This window comes from Salarias fasciatus, chromosome 9 (genome assembly GCF_902148845.1).
Source record: "Salarias fasciatus chromosome 9, fSalaFa1.1, whole genome shotgun sequence".
Taxonomy (NCBI): domain Eukaryota; kingdom Metazoa; phylum Chordata; class Actinopteri; order Blenniiformes; family Blenniidae; genus Salarias; species Salarias fasciatus.
Window position 1 is genome coordinate 21806545 of NC_043753.1, and position 20790 is coordinate 21827334.

Genomic DNA, 20790 nt, shown 5'->3' on the forward strand with positions numbered 1-20790 from the left:
AAGTCTCTCGAAAAGAAAACTGAAGGTGAAGACGTAATTTACCTTCCATGATTATTTGTGAGCTGCTCTGTAATGCTGTCAGTGTGGTGCATGGAGGTGAGAAATTCCTCACTTTAGAAGCAACTAATTGGCAACAAAAGAAAAGTTCTCGACTACAACTTATTTTGTGCACGACGAGATTTCTTTATAGCAGCCGAGCCCATATTTAATGTGGAATACTGAGCTAAAATCTGAAATTTGGTGAGAAAAGCTGAGATAGAGCCAAATAGAGCTGGCAGCTCTGGCAATAGAGTTCACAACAGATTTTAATATAAGTTTCTTCAATCAATTTTCATTCTGTGTTTGTCTCAGGATTGTCTACTGAATAATATTTTATTCATTAAATATGGTTTAACAGCAACACTCTTTTGAAGTATTTTTTATTGGAGCTTAATTTAGTTTTATTACGATTCAATTGTGTTTGAGTGTAAACGTTGTGCGCTCTCTCCATCTGTGATTTCCACTAATAGAGACGACCTTTAGCTGGCAAGAAGATGAGAATGTAAAATTCATGAATGTAAATTTGCAGGAAAGAGATCGAGCAGCTTTTTAATTTTCCAATTTAACCATGGAATGTTTAGTAATCCAGAATGCCTTCCCCCTCCGTATACCTACAGTATCTCAATAGGAGAGTAGGTAATACTCAAAGCAATGTGAGAATAATGAATAGCGACAAAAAGTAAGAGTCGGTGTAAATCCTGGCTGATAGGAGAGATTTATTTCCAGAAATCTCTCCTGGAAGTTCTTAAAATGAGCTTTAATGGTGGTGAAGCTCCCCAGAAGGTCCAGTAAGGAAGCAAGTCCAGCTAGTTTAGTCATAATGTCACTAAACTCACTCCTAAAGGAGGCGAGCAGCCTTTCTTTCGCCAAACACATTCCTCGCTAAAGAAGTCCATCTCAGACATGTTTCATTTCGCACATTTGATCCAGTTGATTGTGTTTAACGAAGGTCACGGAGTTCAGTGCTGGTGTTTGTGTCCCTGAAAGCAGGAGGGCCAGAGTCGGGCGGCGTGATTTCCCGCCTGCGCGGGGGCCGGCGGTGCTCTCCGGCACGCAGGGTCATCAATCACAGGTGCTCGTCTGGCTCGACCTGCAGCTCGTACGTCAACGCCACCGCGAGGGAGGAGTTCCCATCTGTGCCCGACTCTGCCCGCCGCCTCAACGATGACAAATGTGCCCCCCGCAGTGGAAATATTGAGAGTTACCGGGACATTTATCAGCTAACGTTTGAGCAATATGAAAGATAACCTTTTGTAAGTGGACGCAGATAAAGATGTATGTTCTACCTTCCCTCTGCTCTGGCTCCATCTCGCTTTAATATTGCCACGACCCAGAAGTAATATCATGATAATGCTTCATATTTTGGGTTCAGTGTGTGTGTCTGTAGGGAGGTGGATGGATGCCTGAATCCACATGTGGCCTATTGCATGTGTCTCTTACAAAAAAAAAAACAAAAACTCAGTGCAGTGTTTACTCACAGTCTTGTTTAAGGAGCATTAAAGCTCAAGGCAGCATCAACACGCCTCGGGCCGTCGAGCGTCTCCAGATGCCTCCAGTGGCGTCGATGTCTAAATTTACCTGTAGGCCTCTTTGTGGCTGCGGCTAAGTTTTGCTCGCCGCGTTGCCAGGCAGCGTGGTTTTCATTCAGACTGAATTTTAATGCTTCGATAAGTTCGTTAGCTGTGCTGCTGCTGCTGCTGTTTCAGACACACGGAGAGATGATGGCAGTGTCTGGTCTTCATCAGCCTGTCTGCGCTTTAAACTGTCATTCATAGATTTACTCTCAATCTCGTTTTAAGTAGCAGATCTCTCGTACTTTTTTGATAGTGATTAATTTTTTTCAATACAATTGTGTGTTTATTTTAAAGAATGACTGTTCGATCCCCGCAAAACAGCAACCAAAATCTGCACGATTTAATACTGATTACTGTTTTCGTCCAAACTTTGTGAGTCAGAGATGACTGATGGAGTTTCTGTGGAAAATGTGCTGGATTTCACTGGTGAAGGCAGCGGCCGTCCGAATGAGTGGAAACGAGCTCTCAGTTTTCATGATGGACCGTAATACAGAATTTATTTCATCTCGTTCAATAGCAGGAGATGAGGAATAGAGTCACAGTTTGTTTTATTAATGTCATATTTAAGTACATTTTCCAAATGAGTTTGCTTCTAATTTAGTTCTGACCTGAGAAGAAGAAGCATCCTTTTTTTTTTTTTTTTTTAATGATCATCTTAAAGGTGCTGTAGGCAGGATTTTGCTAGTCAATGCTAATTTTTCTCTGTTTTCTTTGGATTAAACACTAGCGTATCCATTGATAATCCTTTAGGAGTGTAGCATAATTGCACTACAGCGAGGGCGCAGCGTTTCCATCTGTCTCTGTTCTGAGCTGAAAAGGAATCTCGACAGCTCCAGGTATCTTTGACCAATCAGAAGAGCCCCTGAGGCTCTAACCTGATTGGTCGAGGGGCGTTCGTCGCACGTTCTTGTAGGAGGGGCTTAACTTGCATAAGGGCGTCATGTCAGAGAAAACAGGACAGGATTGGCTGTGCTGGGTTTCAAATCGTCACCTTAGATGGGTCAAATCGGAGGCGGAGATGCCGAATCCTGCCGACAGCACCTTTAAGATGAAGCTAAATAGGCTTCTGGTAATTCATTTGTAAGAAATGAGTAAACTTTTCTTTTATTGTACTGTAGTTACTGTAGGTCTTCAATCATTAATCAATATTGTATTTTTAATTACTGGTACTTCACAGCATGAGCAGTGTCAAAAAAAAACGATCCAAAAAAAAAAAAAAAAACTGAGCCAGTAAAAGCTGGGTAAAGCATGTGGGTGAAAAGCGCCATTGCTGGAGTCTTCCCTTGTTGTGTGACATTAGCAGTGACAGTGAGACTTTTCCCTCCCCGGGTGAATTAATGCTGAATTCACACACGAGGAGCGATGGCCCCGGGGCCCGGGGGCGCCGGGGAGCCCAGGACTGTTTTTGAGCGGCGGCTTCATTTGCATCCGCTCGCAGAGAGCCGCGCTCGGTCTCCTTCTGTTTGGTTTTGACCAATTAAATGTGGAGCAGTCGCGCTCTAATGGAGATTTAGTGTGCTTTGTCCAGAGCTGGCTCGATTCCCCTCAGCAGACATCTCCCGCAGCTCGGTGTGGGGAAAACTGCAGCGCCGCTTCCGTCTTCTCTCAGATCTTCAACCGCAGAGAGAGGAAGGTAGAGGAACAGCAGGGAAACGCATGATGAGACGATTCTCCCAGCCAGAGGCAGAGCACAGACAAAACTAACACCTACGACTAACACCTACAGCATGTAGTTGCAGAATCGAGACTTAAAGCGGCGTCTCGTCGAGAGCTTTCAGTCGGGCCGCCGTGTTTGACGCCACATATGTCTCGTCTTTCTGCGTCTCCTCGCTCTCTCTCGGCGCAGGGTGTGATGGTTCTCGGTTCGCCATCTGCCTCTTCTTCCCTCGTGTGCTTTAACTAGCGAGTACGGCAAACACACCTGTACCGGCTGTGTAAACTTTGTGTTGAGGTGCTTCTTTTCATTAGCGATGGAGCCATTTCTGATCTCCGACGCAGCAGCGAGACAGAGATCTGCGTTCGTGGACGCCTTGCCTTAAAAACTGCACAGTTTTAGCCGAAGAGAGGTTGTTTCAGTCGTCTTGTAGATCATTCTGTGGATGTATTCTGCTCTTTCTGTGACCCCAGACAAACTCCACCTCCTCCGAGAAGGATTTTTAAAGGGGGGAACCACAGTGATGACCTGATCCCAACGTCTAAGTCCACCACTGACCAAAATGTATATTTTCTTCTTGTGTAGAAAAGACTTGAACTGGAAAGGCGTCCGTCTTTAGTGGCTGCAGTCTGCTGCTGTGCCAGGACAAACAGCCGGAGCTATAGAAGTCTTTATACATTCACTTCACTGTAGGTAGGGAAATAATCAATGTGTGGAAGCTTTAAATGCTTTAAATCCCTTTTTGACCCTGTGGGGCTTCCAAACACACATCAATAGAGCTTTATTGTCTGTGTTCACCTTTGGAGGAGGAGGCTTCCTGCAGACGGACGATCGCTGTGAGAGGAATGACTGTGTCGAATGTCATCAATGCGTCAGACGCAAGCTGCAGCGTTCGGCCAGATTCTGGACATGGCTGACGTGTGAAAGACATCCGGACGTTTCAGTTTAGGTGCGTTGCTTAAAAATTAATCAATGAGATTTTTGTGACCTGCTGATACGTTTGCTGGTAATTTTCCAGTCCAGTCGGGTCATGTGATCAACACCAACTCTGCCTGGAACAATCACCGTGTCCGTCTTGTTGACCGCTTGCTGAACTGAAGCCGGTATAAACAATTAATGTCCCTCATCGAGTTCTCCCGCTGCACTCTGGGCTTTTGCTGACTTTGAAGGAGCAAACAGCGAGCAGACACGCTCTGCTTAGTCAACTCCGGACTGGACGTATGTCGTCAGTCTTACAAGTCTTTCCCAGACCGAATGTGTCAATTGGAAGGTGTGCTTATCCATTATGAAGAGAGTGATGGCTCCGCCATGTATATTTCATGCCGTTGAACCTTGCAAGTTTCATGAAGTTGTCTGAATGAGTAGCATTTAAAACTGAAGTGAAGTAATGTGCTTGAATAATTAACCTATAATGTCTTTGATGAAAAGCACATCCAAGGTCGTCTTAATTTTTCTTTTTAAGAAGCCCGGAAGTTCATTTGTTAATCCCGACTGCTAATTCGGATTGTTTACGTTGGGAAGCGCATGGATGAAATTCAGCTCTGCATGCAGAGTGAAGGGAGAGTTAATTCGGCCCTCCCTCTTGAGTTCGTAATGGGTCAGCTTTCTTCACACAAAGTGGCAACTCCCCCTCGGAGCGGAGCGGCGGATGTGGCGAAGAACGCAGCACCTGTGTCGGTTATTGCGTCGTCAGCACACCAGGCCGGGACCGCCATGTAAAAGTACGCCCTGCAAGGCTATAAAGCGCTCATCCCCAATGCGAGCCGCTTCCCTCCCTGACATTACGCCTCCTTTCTCATCGCTCTGCCCGCCGCTGTCCGGGTTGCCAACTAAATCTCAGCCTCATCTTGTCCGCCGTAACCTTGTTTATTCCCAACAGTGGCATTAGCAAAGCTGTAAAACTATTTATGGGGGTACGAATGTGGGACAGCCAATCTAAGGTAAATCTATAAATCCTGGCTGTTGATTTCTCAGGGCCGGGAGGTGCAGGCCGGTGATCAGTAGCGGTAGGAAGTATTCCCCGGGCGGCTGGCTGTGACTAACGCACGGAGAGCCAGCGGCATGCCAAGCAGCGCCACGGCGACACTGTTGTGCTTTTAATACGGCTAAGCTGGCCTTCGCCTCTGAAGTGAGACGCCGCGCGGCGATCCATCTACCCTGAGCCGCCATCATTAGCTAACGCCCAACAGGGACCTGACTCAGCGAACGCCGTGTCTGTGGATCACATTTCGCTTCCCGTCCTTGGCTCGTTTTAGGATTGTACTTACAGCAGAAAAGCACCAAATGGAAATCCTGCAGTGAGATCTGATTCATTCTGAAACCACAAAGTTCACATAAATCACCAAATTATGGATTGTTACACAATGTAATTCTCTCTGATATTCACTGAGGTGATGCAGCTGCTCGTCTTTTGGTCCAGTGTGACTCTAATACTCAAAAGCGTCTATTGAAAAATATAGAAGTTTGCTGGAGCCGATTTGGATCATTAGGATCCTGGTCAGCGGCTGAAATATGAGCAGGGAGAGTTCTGAGTTCTGAGGTGTAAAACTAAAGACTATCTGGAAGAAACGTAAAGTTTAAACAGTTATAAGTGAGACGCAAACAGTTAGTTCATTGGTTGTTGGATTGGTTGCATTTCCCACACTTTTTTAAACTTTGGGGCGTCTCTTCATCCCACCTGGATCCCCTCTCTTCCCGTAACCTTGCGGTCCGCTCGGCAGCGTGCAGAGCAGGCGCTTCCATCAGCTTCCATCTCTAATAAGATTTACAGAGTATAGCAGGGAGAGCAGGGTGATACGTCTTGGGAGCTCTACCCTCAATATTGGCAAGGAAATCAATATGGTGAGTAAACCTACCGGCACAGTCTGCAATCAGCTGCAAGGCCCAAAGTAATCATTGAATTGAAATAATCCTGAAAGGTTTCCTCACTGTAGCAAAGTTAATAACAAAAGAGTCATCCGGGCCGACGCCTTGAATTAGATATTAATCCTTGTATCAAGAATAATTACCAGGATTGTTCAGAAGCGGTGACCTTGCTGGGAGGATGTGCGGCTGACCGTGCGGACCGGTTTTAGCATTCGGCGGTCGCCGGTCGGGGCTCCCGGGTGTGTGCTCAGCCACACGGTGCAGTTTCTGGCTGCGTGATTCTTCGTCGCTGCGCCGTCGGCGAACGGCCCCTCGGCGGACAGAAACCTCATCATCAACCGTTTCCGGCTTGTTTACATTAATCCCATCTCGATGCTGGCTCGCTCCCCTGGCAGCTCTCTGTGTTTTCGCTCCCGTTGTCGCGGTTTTGACGGGCAGTCGGCTCCACGCTCACTAATTAGCCCCGAAAATCTCCTGCTCGCGCTCATTAATGGTCAGTTTTTACTGCTGGGTGAGAGGAGGGGGAAACCTCTCGCCTGCTTATTGAGCGTCTCACCTGAATCCCTCCTCTCTGCCGCCGCTTTGATATTGAAAGATCACGAAAGCGGGGCGTGCGGGGTGGTCCGGCGCTTTATTACTTCAGGGATGCTACGGGCTGTTTTCTTCCCCGCCGGCTCGCTTTCGGGAGATGAAGCGCGCTCCGCCGCCAAGCCGACCTGCCACTCAGCCGTCAGGCGGCGGGGTCGGGGCTCTGTCAGCGCCTCAATCATGTACGTTTATGAGAGGTCAAGTGGAGTCGTGTTTGGTTGAATCCAGATCCGCTTCCCTCCCTCCTCTCCGAGGATAATTATGATTTACTCTTTGAAAGTAAACACAGACTTTTCCCAGCCGCGCCTCCGCCCGCTGTGTTCAGGTTTTTAGTGTGGGATGTTATTCATCGCCCTGGTTGTTTGTCTGTAGGCTCTTCTCACCACCAATATCTTCTCCCGGAATATTTATTGACTCACTTGATTCTGTGTAGCGTGGAGAGGAGCAAGTGTCTGAATGGCGTTCGCCGTAAAATGTGGAGAAGGAAGTGGAGGAATGTACTTTTAGGCATCAATTATGCAACATCTGCATCATTTTTAAAACGATGTCTGTTTACATGGAAACAGCAGAAACGCGGCGTAGTTTTCACGTTTGGCCACAAGTGGGTGCTGTTTGTTATTGTAATGAAACCACTCACTGTAAACATTACACAGACGTATGGACAGGCTGAGAAATTGGATTATTAGTGTTATGAACTCAATTATAAAGCTTCCAGGTCCCGGAGAATATAGACAGGGAGTCACACAGTCTCACATCACCTTTTATTTTCATTCCTACTGCAAAGGAAGTGTCAATACGGGAGCGTGTGCATGAAAGACAGACATGTACACCCGGGCGCCCGCCTCCCTCCTCCTTTGATATTGACACAGGGCTCCTATTAGCTAAATGCAGCTCCAGGTCCGGGCATCAAGCATTCTGCTCATTACTCTCAGCTCGTGCACGCGCCGCGCTCGGCCCCGGTTCTGCAGAGCAGCAGTAATGATCACGGAGAGCACTATCAAATCTCACACAAGTCCCACTGCACGGTAGTTTATTTTTTTATTTCCATCAGTTTTTTTGTGCAACTGTATTTTTCATAATGTGTTTTTACGCAGGCAGCGCTCTGCAGAGCCGTGGATGCGTGGCGGCGCTCGCCGCTGCAGCAGGTCCCAGTGTGATGCTCAATAATGACCTGTCAGAAATGCAAGCCTCTGAAAACAGGGATAATCCACAGAGGCTATCTGACTAAATTAATTCTAACCAGAGCCAGGCCAACCCCTCGAGACCCCTGAAAAGCATAATCCATTCTACTGGTCTCTTATCAAAACTGACGGGGAAAAAAAGAGAAGCATACTGGAAAAATATAAGAGATTCAGCTCAGGGAGGAGAATTCTCAGTATTTCAATCGGTTTTCTTGGAGCGAGATCATGTAATGTTGGTGGGCTGCTGCTTCCATACGTTAGATTCATTTTTTCATATTCTTGGCATGAGTTAATTGTTGGGAGGTTAATCTTTATTATACTGTAGAGTTTCAACAATAATAGGCATTTTTATCATCAAAAAACTAGGTTACCATTGAAATGGTGATATTTCCCACACCATTAACCCTAACTAAACAATTTCTGCTTCTTTTTATTATTTAAGTTTAAAAGTAAAGAAAATAGGAAAAATTTCATAAAATATCTCAATATCTTATGATAGCTGATCTTATTCCTCATCCAGAATCCAGAATTATTACAACCAGAGCATCAAACATGGTTGAATTAGTTTTCTTCACAGTGAGAATCTAAATAAAATGACTTATTTGATTATTGTATTATTATTGCAGTTGGTAAAGCCCAGTTACAGTAACTTGGTGGTAAACGGTTTCTCGGTGGTGTGTGGATCGAACCGGTGTGGTCTGAACGCCGTCTGCTCCCCGGCTGCTGTCACCGGAGCCGCTCTGGAGATGTTGTTTATGCTAACAAATAATTGATCAAAATTAAAGCTGCAGGAGGCAAAAGAATGAAGTCAAAACACATCATCGTAAATCACAAAGTGGGACTGCAGCAGGGAGGAGCGCCTCTTCCTGACTAATTGAATCAGCGATAGCGCTTACTACTGCTGGATTTGTTCAGGTCCTGGCCGGACGTGAATGAGGAGGTAAAGAGTGTTCCTAATGCATTGAGATTTCATTATATTTTCAACTTGGACCTTGTTTTAAATACTTGCTTTTGCACTGAAATAGGTGATTGCTCTTTAGATCACTTGGATTTAAAACTTTTTTTTCCCCTCGCTTTAATTTGCTGCAGACTCTTTTACAACACTATCCAACTGCAATCAATCCGTCCTGCATCCAAACTTTTAACTGTGGACTCTCTGAAGCTCAGATATGTTTGAGCTGCATCGGTAAAATATGCCCGAGAGCAATATAAGCCAAACTCACACGGACACAGGTAGAACATGCAAACTAGTGGGGGAGTTGAAGGTCTGAGGGATAAATCGCCTACAGTGCATCGTGTTAGCTCTTCCTGGAAAATATTTTATGCACAAAAATTAGATGCATAAATTTTTATGAGTGTAAAAATATAATTTGGTTGGACGACATCTATTTCCTTTGTGATTTTGGAAACAGAAGTTCGTTGCCTTCTGCAGTCTCGTCACTAGATGCCACCAAATCTTCCACTTTGCACCCCAAAGCGCAAACTCTAACAAAAAAAAAAAAGCTTGATGTGGCTGGTGCTAAATCTTCGGCCAGCTCGACATTGCCTTTAAGACAGAGCTGTCAGCCGTGTCAAAGGTACCTTCCTGTCAGGAGTAAGTGACGCTGAATCTGAACCCCTCAGTCTGCCAGAATTGCTTTTTGATGGAATCTTCCCCCCATAATAATCCCATTCAGCGGAGTAATCAGTCTCTGCATGGCCCTGAGTGTGAGCCAGCCCAAACTGTCAGCATTCAATTAGGCAAAGATTTGGATCTCCCCGTGGCGGCGCTTGTCAGGCTGAATAATACAGCCGTCACCCCTGAAGGTGACGGGGGTCTGCGGTGAGGATGGAGCCCTATTGTCTCCAGGATTGACAAGGTTTTGGTGCAACAGGCTGAAGTGAGTTAAGGTCTTCTCACACACACACACACACACACACCAGCACACCCCCCACTCTTCTCAGCACCCGTCCTCCTGCCGTCCCCAGAGACCCTATTTTTCATGCTTTCAAAGCAGCCGGCGGTGACAAGCCTCTGACAACCCTTGCTTACTGTGACACCTTTGTGGGTCCAGAGGAAGTCTGAACCACAATGCCTCCTTTGACTGGCGTTCTTGAGAGGCGACACACATTATTCTGCCACGATGTCTAATTTGATTGATTGGCAGAGTCAAACTTTTAAGAGAGAAACCGCGAGGAAGACTTTGACACAGTTATTTATTTTGAAGGGGGGTCCCAGAGAAAATTGATGAATACAGATGTTTTATTCAAGATCTTGACTAAACGAGTGAGAAAAACTGAAAATTTCACCTCCCATTGCCAAGAGTCTGAGTAGGAAAAACATACTGTACAAAAAAACACCATTCAGAAAATATTTACAATGAGAACTCAACAATCAACAAAATGAACATAAAATGACCAATCAAACCAAGGTGTTGTTGTGCACGCAAGGGTCGGAGCCAGATGGGAAGAAGTCATAGTTCAGAGGGTAGCTTGGGAAGGAAGAGCTAAAACCCTGGAACGACTTCCCAATGAAGGTTTGTCCAAACGATGAAGGGTGTCTCAGAGGCTCACTGCCTCATCGGCCCGTAGTTCCTGGTCCTCAGTGTTGTAGTTCTGCTCTGTGGAAGTGTGTCTCTGAAACGTGAAGAGTGAACGCAGTCGTGCGAGACGACGGGTGTTGGAGGCGATCGTCCGCCTCTCCCGTCTTCACCGGGCGATCAACGTTACAGAGGTCCAACTTTTTCAACACTTTTTAGTCATGTTGCGACCATGAGGAATTCAAATAAAGGGGATATTTTTGGTCATTCTGATGAGTCAGATGAGAATGTTTTTTCTGAATGAAACATCAATCAATCGACAGAATGGAGAGGGTGCTGAGTTAGACCACTGAGCTTTAAAGGGGACATGTGATGCTATTTTTCAGTCACGTCATATCGGTCTCAGAAGCCCACAAACCAGTGTTGGGCAAGTTACTTTTAAAAAATAATTAGTTAAAATTACAAATTACTTCTCCCAAAAAGTAATTGAATTAATAACTCAGTTACCTCATTGTAAAAGTAATCAGTTACTCAGCAAAGTAACTAACATTATTTTTCATGTTCTATATGTTACTACATTCTATAACATCTATGACATCAAATGTGTTTATAACAACGGATTAAAGAATAAAAACACTTTATACACTATTTTAGAACATTTGGTATTTATTTGAACTGAATTGCAGCCTGTTAGGAAAATATAAATGTAAACTTCTGGCCATTAAGTAGTGCAAATCTCTGTAACTGTGTATTAGGCCTGCTGTGTACCAGTGGACCTGGCATCAGTGTGTTCAGCTCGGCTTTGGTCGCCTGCTGCCCCGAAAAATTGAGCATTACTTGTCTTAACTGAGCAGCTCTGTCTCCCTCCTGGCTGCATTCGGGCTTGGGGGTGGGGTTAGCATGGGGTTAGCAGCAGCAGCAGCAGCAACAAGTGTCATGCTAGCATGTGTTGATGTGAGGTGCTTCATAAGGTTGGAGCTGCTCGAGGCAGACGTGGATAAAGTCTTCCAAAGAGACTTGAATGCGTCTGGCCACGCTCTCTCTCTCTCTCTCTCTCTCTCTCTCTCTCTCTCTCTCTCTCTCTCTCTCTCTCTCACACACACACACACACACACACACACAAACACAAACACAAACACACACACACACGGTGGGGGCACAGTCAGGGGGACGAGTGAAATCCGCCTATTTCAGGATAAGAGCACCAAACTCAAACTCGGCTGTTTCAGCAGGCATTTTCACAAAAGGCGGTGCAGAAAGACAGGGAGGAAACACACAGTTTTCAAATTTGAACATCATAATGAGGCTACAGCAACACAAACTACTATAAGAAACTCTTCACAAAGTGAAAAAAGCATAATATGTCCCCTTTAAACCGGTACGATAGTATTGATGATCCAAACAAATCCACTGTACTATATGTTCTGTTCTGTGCTGTTTTTGTTCAGAACACATTCATAATGATGTGAAGAGGAAATTATTTTAATGTAACTTACTGCAGTTAATGGTAAAAAAAAAAAAAAAAGCAATCCATGAGTTTACACCAATTTCAGGTCAACCAGAGTTAGATTTAGGATCAGAGTCATTATCATTGAACACATTTTGTTTGAACTCCTCTTCATTCTGCTGAGTTTTCTTCATTCATGCCTGTGATTTCGACTCTTCCTGGGCTCCTCTTTTCGGAGCCCTTTAGCGAACCCCCTGTCCACTCAGGTATCTGTAGCTGGAGCTGTTTGTGTCAGAGGGCAGCGCCCGGCTTTCAGACGGAGGCCATGTCGGTTTCAGCTGACTGCTGCCGTGGCAGTCGCCATGTGTGGCTCGGAGGCTGAATCCCTGCTTCAGCCGGACCCCCCCCCCCTCCCTCTCTTCACGCCCTGCTCAGGGACAGTTTGCCAAGGTCAGTCGAGCCGCCACACACAGACGCAACACAAACACAGACATATTCTCCCCGGCTCGTCCCTGTGAAATCGGGAATCTGAACGGCCCTGAAGTGTGTCGCTCACACGAGGCGGGACGTGGGAGAAATGCTCGAACATTTTTCAGTTTGTTGTTGTAGCAACCTCGAGAGGACTTGATGGGAAAACTGTAAGCAAACGCACCGAAAACAGAAATATTGTTTTACCAAAACGTAGCGGAAAGGCTGAGAAATGGAGGCTGAAACCCCGAACGTCCGCTGACAGGCGGGGCCTGTGGGGGACGGAGCGTCTCTGTTCCTCCGAACGTGAGACAAGCACTTTGACATTTTCCCCAAATCAACATTTGATGGCTTTTTACCCAAAGCAGAGGACACTGCAGACATTTTCGGTTTGCCCCCCTCCCCCTCCTCCCCCTCCTCCCCCACCTCAACATATTGCACCTGCTCAATTATTTAGCTGCTGCTCGGCGGCCGGGTCCTGAGCTGCGGTGAAGGCTGTACCTGCCGATTAGAGCCGGGCTTGTCACCTCCGCCGGCCAGATATCTCCGCCTTGTCGTCCGGGGGAGAGATAGAAGGGGAGAGGCGCCGTCGGCGACATTTGGCAGGAGGAAATGTCTTTACCTCACAGCCAGCTTGTCATTTCCAGGCTGGGGCTCCTGAGCAGGTGCAGGGACCGGGTCTGAGCGTCGCGGTCTGCCGCTGCACTGGAATACCAGATGCTGGACGGAGACTCAAGGAGCTGATCAGCAAAATCAACACGTTTTATCATAACAAGCTACTTTTGATACAAAAATAAAAGTCACACAATTTGAAATTAACTTTTTAAAATGATTTAACTGATAGTTTTTAATTAGAAAACATGAAGATGATCCTTTTTTACTTGTTTTCTGCAGTGGACCCAGAGGAGAAAAGAAGATGTAATCTGTTGTCGACCTGCAGAGTGACAACGATCTGATGGCAGATATAGCAGAAATCTTAATGATCTAATTCCTGCTCCCACTGGGGGGCACTGTTGAAACAAATAAAAGCCCCAAATCCACCTCCTCTGCCTGAGCAGTGGTTTAATCAGGAGCTGTTCTGATGCTTTGGTCACTTTTTGGGTTTTAGGATCTGCCTCTCTGCTCTCCCTCATAACAAAGTCTAATTTTCTCCAGCTCTTCTGTGTTCGGCTGGTATGAAGGATGGAAGAGAAATAATGGAAATGGGAAATTAAACTATAGCTCATCCATGCATGCATGTCTCTGTATGTGCAGAGCGGCTCGCACGAGATTTGACCTGTTCTGCGTTTGCCGCCCCGTCCCATCAAAACCACTTCCCACAGTTTGTTTCTGACCGGAGACTGTATTTACTGTGTGAACGTCTGTCCTCAATTTCAGGCATAGATATGCAAATCACACAGGAGTTATTAATCGCAGTGTCACAGGGATTATGCAAATGCATACGAGAGACGGGGAGGAAAGAGTCTGGACGTCAGCAAACTTGAGTTGGCATTCAGCAGGGGGAGATAGTCTTGTTTGAAGGCTGATTGCGGCTGTGATCACGGTTCTCCGGTTCTGACCCCACGTGGGAAAAAAAGGCCGCCTTTGTGTTGTATTAAAAGTTTCTGGCCTGTTACGGTTACGACGGGCCAGTCGTTTCACCGGGGGCGACCAGACGGCACAGTAAAGCTAAATTTCTTTTGAACAATTTAGGTTTTTTTTTTTTTTTTGATGTGAAGCAGATGTTAGCATGAGTTTGTACCAACGTTAAAATTTGGTGTAAAAATAAACAGTAAGATAATTTCTGTTCTTTCCTTGTCACAACAACATGTGATAAAGAAAAGAAAAAAAACATTAGCATGTGGATAAAAGCATATATTAACTCATTTCTTATTATCACAGCTATTCCTCTGGATTGATGATTTTTTTATTTGAAACTTTCAAAGGATATTCTCATCAAATGTTCCATCATTTCTCAAAGAACCGGGTACAGCGTCACAAATAAATTATAATGGAGCTACTGCGACGTGTGAATTAGCATCGCGAATCTGTGCTTCTTTGCTTTTCTGATGTTTCAATGCCGTTCCAAGCTGTCGTATTAACACCTTCAGATGTTCGCTTTCGCTCCAAACATCAGTACTTATGCCTCATAATGTCTCTCAGAACTGCATTAAAGCAAAACAAGATTTCTCTGTAAGTTTCCAAGACCTTCCACGTTCTCTGTTTTATCCTCCCAGTCCAAAGACGAGCATGCATGCAAGGTTAATTGGTGTTTCCTGTCTGGTATCGAACTACCAACCTTTCCTTCGACCCAAAGTTGGACACAGAAGACATCTTGATGGGGAAATCTTTGTTCCAACATTTAAGAAAATATCAGATGATGCTTTAATTTCTATATATGTTCAGTCACATACTGTGTTTGCATCATCAAATTCATACACTGAATTCAGCTGAAATGAAGCTCTGAGCTGTGTGTTTTCCCAGAGAGCCTGGCTGTCCCTGCTGTCAAAGACTGCCGTTACTTCTGAAAACCTGCTCCGACTTGTGCCTAATCTACCTGTGGGACTTTACAGATTGGAAATAGATCACATGAGGAGAGCCGGGCTACCTGCAGTCATTCTTTCCCACCCCGCCGGACGATTATTGGCAGGTTTTGGGGGCTCCTGCCGCAAAGGGTGAACGAATGCATTTCTGCAGATGACCGTGAGGCAAGGAAAGATTGAATTCTCACTCCCTTCCATCTGTGTGTGTGGTGGGGGAAACGGGCGAGTCTCCTAGAAATAGGCAGTGATAGATGAGGTACATGGAAGAAGACAGCTACCCCTGCTCTCCAGCCCGGCTGAATCAGGAAACTGTCTGCCAACTAAATGCCTCTCCCCCCAGTCCCTCCCTGCTACCTCCACTCCCTCTCTCACACTCTCATTATAATTTTCTCCCTTTTCCTCTTGGCCTCTTCTCTTCCTCTGCTTACGAATCAATCGTTTTGTTAGTGCTTACCAGACAACAGATCTTTAGTCATTATGAGATTGTGCTTTATATCACTGCCTAATGAGCACTGCGCCCACTGCAAGCATCGCAGGCAGCGGCTAATGGTCAAAAAGCTGCACTTTCTTTCACAGGCGTTTTCCTGTGTGTCTGAGAATACCTCCACAGTTAATTAAAATGTTTATGGATTGTAGATGCTGCATGTTGCTGGAACAGGAGTTTCCATCATATGAACCAGGCCGGATGCATAACATGGGAATGTGACAGACAAACCCTTAAAAACAGGTTTCTAATCCATCTCTCCAATGTTTTTTTTCTCTCCAATGACGTCAGCGGCTCAATATCCTGTAACTGTAACAAGCGGTTAGGGGGTGGGAGATTTCAAAACCGTACGCTGTCAGGTGTTTAAAGCTTTTTCATCCATGTGAGATCAAAGTCTGGTTTACGCGACATTTTAAGTGAAAATGCTTCGGCTCTGTGTTTTGATTTCAGCAGAGTTTTGCATTCAGACAGCAGTGTTGTGAAGATGATGCACACAGATGATGTAGTTAGCACGCCGGGGCACGAGGTGGCGCTGTTGGTTGTTTTTATCATGAAACCACGCACGAAGAGAACTATGCGCGATAAACATAACACTGGCGAGAACAGGGACATTCATATCAAACGCCAAGAAAGAAAAGCTGTAATTCAGGGGAAACTCCAGCAGGGGGCGACGATGATGGTTTCAAAAAGAGCCCTGGTCTCTAGGAGCACATTCAAAAATGGTAATTTTCAGAGTGCAAATGAACATATAAAGTTTCAGAACATGTTCAGGTCTCTGTCACTAGTTTCTACATCCGCGTTGGCTTCAGACTCTGATTTTCACATAAATCATCTTTTGATTTTATTTCATCAGTTAAAGGTGCTGTAGGCAGGATTCTGCATCTCCGCCATCTTGCTTAGGGTTACCTAAGATTTGACCCATCTAAGATGGCGATTTGAAACCCAGCACAGCCAATCCTGTCCTGTTTTCGCTGACATCACGCCCTCACGCAAGTTAAGCCCCTCCCACAAGAACGTACGCCCTCTCGACCAATCACGGTTAGAGCCTCAGGGGCTCTTCTGATTGGTCAAAGATACCTGGAGTTGTCAAGATTCCTATTTAGCTCAGAACAGAGACAGATGGAAACGCTGTGCCCTCACGGTAGTGCAGTTATGCTACACTCCTAAAGGATTATCAATGGATACTCTAACATTTAATCCAAAGAAAACACAGAAAAATTAGCATTGACTAGCAAAATCCTGCCTACAGCAGCTTTAAAGTTTTGCATAAATCGCCCAATCACAGCTCCTCCTCTGTCCATGTGATGCGGTCACGTGACAGGCTGGACCAATCACATTTATATCCGGTTTCAAATGTTCAGTATAGAGACATCCTGCTCACATCGACAGCACGGGATTTCAGAACGCTGTGAGGTTTCTTCCATCTTTATAAACAGTCACTGGTTCATATTGACAGGCGACTATGCTTCATATTTCTCCTCTCAGCAGAATCTCTGTATATCAGTTGTTGTGGTTTCTCGGGCGAGTGGCCGGGGGTCTTAGGGTCAATCGGGCGAGGTTTGAAGTCAGCTAATGACAGGTTGTGCACCATTTTTGACCTCTGACCTTTAAAAGAGGCGCGTTGCGGATGCACACTTTTTGCCAGAGTAAATGTTTTCCGTCCTCTCAGTCATGCCTGTGCTCCGGCCTCTGGGTGCTTCTTTATTCATTGCTTGGATAAATGTACATGACCCCTTAAAATAACAGCAGCTGCCCCAGAGGGCACACTTGAGCGATGTGACATTCCGGCTAACCTGAGATGACTTTTAAAGAATGGATAAGTGAAGGACAGTAGCAGGATGGGAGGAAAAGACGGAGGATGAGCGGAAGAGGAGGGGAAGGCGATGGCCAAATGGACAAAATCAAATCAGTGTAAGCAGATCAGTTAAGCAGAAAAGGTTAGAGGAAAAAATGAGACAAAAACATAGAATGACGTCAAAGTTTTGGGCGCTGTGGGGTGGAAGATTTCAGCTTTAAACTTTGACAGCCCACCTCTCTGCGTGACTAGTTTATTGTTGATGTATCCTACGAAACAGGAAGAGCTTTTTTTATGGTAACTAAAAGAGTTCTACAGCCGACTGCTCCTCGTTCAGTGAAACGCTGGAACCCAGTGTTTGAGTTTTCAGTCCGTTAAAAGTTCTCCCGTCGAATGGCGGCGAGCTCTCATCAGAGGTCCCGCATTTAATCAGTGAAAGTTAATGCTTTACAAACAGTCTCTGCAAAATGTTAAGCAGAGCTCCTAATTAGCCTACCGTGCAGTCATAATCACTTCAGAAATAAATTAATCAGGAGGTATTTCAGCGGGCTAACGACCTGCACAAATCCTCGCCGTTACCCGCTCATACTAGGCTGTCGTGTTAAAAGAGGGTCAATGAATGGCTCTTACTTATTCACTAACCTCCTGCAGCTCTGCGGCGCCGCGGGTAAATAGGAGAAACTGAGCAGCCATGCTGTTTCATTTAGATTTTCGAAGTTATGTAGGACTTGTTCCTTCTTTTCATGTTCTAGTTCTGGTCATCTTGTGCACTGACTGTTGATTTCCAGGACTTTTACTCAACACATGCATGTCATGAGCGGCATTTAGACAAACAATAGTAAACACTTTTTAGTTCTTATTCAGATCAGACGATTGTTGACTTTACTGCAGCTATGAAATCTGCATTGGACCAGCTTGTGTGGAAATGTGAAGCCGCATATTTAAGAAGTCTGCAGCCGCAGCAGCTTCAGGCCCTCTGAAAACCAAAGTTGTGTTTTTTGATTTCCACTTCCAATGTTTCTTCTGTTTTTCCATGTAAATGAACATTTTTGAAGTGAAAACACAAAGGATGCATTTCCACCTGAAACTGCCTTCATCAGCTCCCCGAAACCATTTGAGCTGTGGCACAGCTTTGGGTAATTACAGTAATTAGTAAAAGTAACTAACCCAGCTGGCATTTTCAGCGTTGAATCACTGTTGAATCAGATATCAATGTTGAATGACTGTCGAATTTTATTTTGATTTTGCAAATCTGATCAACGTTGAAATCACAACGTTATTTCAACGTCATGTCTTCAACCATGAATCAATGCTGGTTTTAGTTAAATTGAGCAGTATTGCAGCAAAAGTGCAGAAAATAATAAATTAAATTGACCACTGGGCCTGCAGTCTGAGGTTCAGGCATAGTCTTTCAGTTATTTCAACATTTCATTACAGACGGGTGAAACACGGGTTTCGAATTCACAACTTGCTTTTCAGCGAGCTTCAGCCGTACCTGTTGAGCTGTTAGTTTACTGTATGTTTTATCTGTAAACGGGAGGGTCACCACTAGGTTGCAGAAAACTACTTATCCTGAAATACAGCGAAATACACATGAAGCAAAGTGGTAGTTTTAAAAATGTTTGTTTTATGTTTCACCCAAGTTCAGAATTTGATGAAATTACATTCTAAAATTAGCCGCTTGGGCGGCTCGTTTATTAGACATAATTCTGTCTTTACGAGACAATGAAAACAAACAGACTCAAAGAAGAAGAAATACAAGGCGTGGTTAACATTCACATAAAGACTTTTTCAGTGGTAAATTTATCAACGTTGTTAAAGCGACACTAAGGAACTTTCAGTTTTCGTTGATTTTGGCGGCGCCAGTGGACAAAAGCGGTAGTGTTTTGCCTGAACGAATACCACAGTTCCCATGAGGACTAGCGCGTGGCGTGGTAAAATGCTGCTCCCGGTGGCATGCTGTCGGACTGAACTCGCCTACATTTAGTGGAAGTGACGCATGCCGTAAAGCAGTCCGCACATTTGGAGGTTTTTAGTGTGCAGGGTTCCTACCACCCTCCTCACAGCTGCTCAGTCCAAGTGAAAGCAATACTGACGCCCTCAGCCCGTGACAGAGGGGTCATTCAACTAGTTTTAAGTCGATGTATCATCACAAAAGATATTAAAATGTTTTATTAAGGTTGAAAAGTTCCTTAGTGTCGCTTTAAGATGTTGAAATAACGTTTTTCAACTGACATATTTCAGCCAAAGTTTTAGAAGTCATGATTTTAAAAATACTGACGATTAGATATACATCTAAAAAATGTTGATATTTCAGTGTTGAATCCACAGCGAGTTTACGACACAACTTCAACCATTTAGTGTCAACGTTGTTTTGACGTTGAATTAACGTTTTTCATCAACTGACATTATTTCAACTAAATTTCCACGTTTAAGGTCGGTTGAATGCCAGCTGGGAACAGTTTTTTTTTTCTTTTCTTTCTATAATATTGAGGGTAAGAAGCAAATTGCTTTCCATTGTAGGTGAAGATGAGTTTTTTTTTGTTCCGTTTTGAAGAAAAAGAAGAAGTAACAAAGGGGGAAATAGAAATGACACAGGAAAAAAAAAATGCTTACACTGCAAATTAAAGAGAAAATTCTCTGAAATCAAGAACAATTTTACTTGTTGTATTGGCAGATCTTTTTTCTTAAATTAAGAAATTTTTACTTTGAAATTAGTAAAAAAATCGAACAAGTGAAAATTTTCTTGATTTCAGAGAATTTTCTCTTAAATCAAGCCTTTTTATCTTGATTAAATATAATATTTAAGTATATTTATCTTAAATCAAGTAAAATGAGACATTTTCACTCGAAACAAGTTGAAAAAACTTGCTCAGATTTGGATTTTTTGCGGTGTATTTTTACATATTTAAAGCAAAACCATTTGTAAACTTTTGATAATCAGAATGTGAAACTATTTGATTCAGTCAGATTTTCGATTTGAACCCATATCAGTGAAAAGGTGGTGTGAACTGAGCAGACTCCTGGATGCTTCTTTTGGTGTGAGCCGGACTGAATAAACATTAACAGGTGTGGCTCCATCTTCACTTCCTTCTGCATGAAAGAAACAAACAGCGAGAGAAGTTCGTTTATGACTCAATCTGTTCCGTTGTCTTGCGTTTGCTTGTCTTTTGGAGGAAGTCGAAGCCGTTTGTGCTGAAATGATGAGCGTAAGCAGTCGTGATGTCCAGAGAGATTTCAGAGGGAACATCTGAAGCTTTGGAGGGAGCTGGAGAATTCTGATGGCCGCACTTCCTGGAAAACCTCCTACTGCCTCTCCTTCCTGTTCGATTGTGCGCGCCCGCCATCATGCAGAAGAGACGGCTTTGATTAGTCACCAGTTGGACCACCCTCTGCGGCTCAGGCTTGTTACTGGCATCAGCTTCACAGTTTTCTTGGAGTGGAAGGAAGGAGCTTTCTCAGAGCTCACAAGTTAAACGCTGCAGTTTCCACGATGCTCTTCTAATAAGTATGGCCTGAATGTGAGAACGTGGTTTACTGGGGGGGGGGGGGGGGGGGGGGGGGGGCATGAAGAACATTTATCCTGAATCTTTTTTGTGTTTTATCTTCTCTGACGTTGAACGTTGTCATTTCTTCAATGCTTTTTTTTTTTTT

The 20790-nt window shown here is 44.6% G+C and overlaps 1 protein-coding gene across 1 annotated transcript in view; it reads left to right on the forward strand.

The window, feature by feature from the left end:
• Window positions 1–20790, forward strand: part of LOC115394103 (zinc finger protein 45-like) — a 1173573-nt gene that overhangs the window by 50969 nt on the left and 1101814 nt on the right. The window lies entirely within an intron of this gene.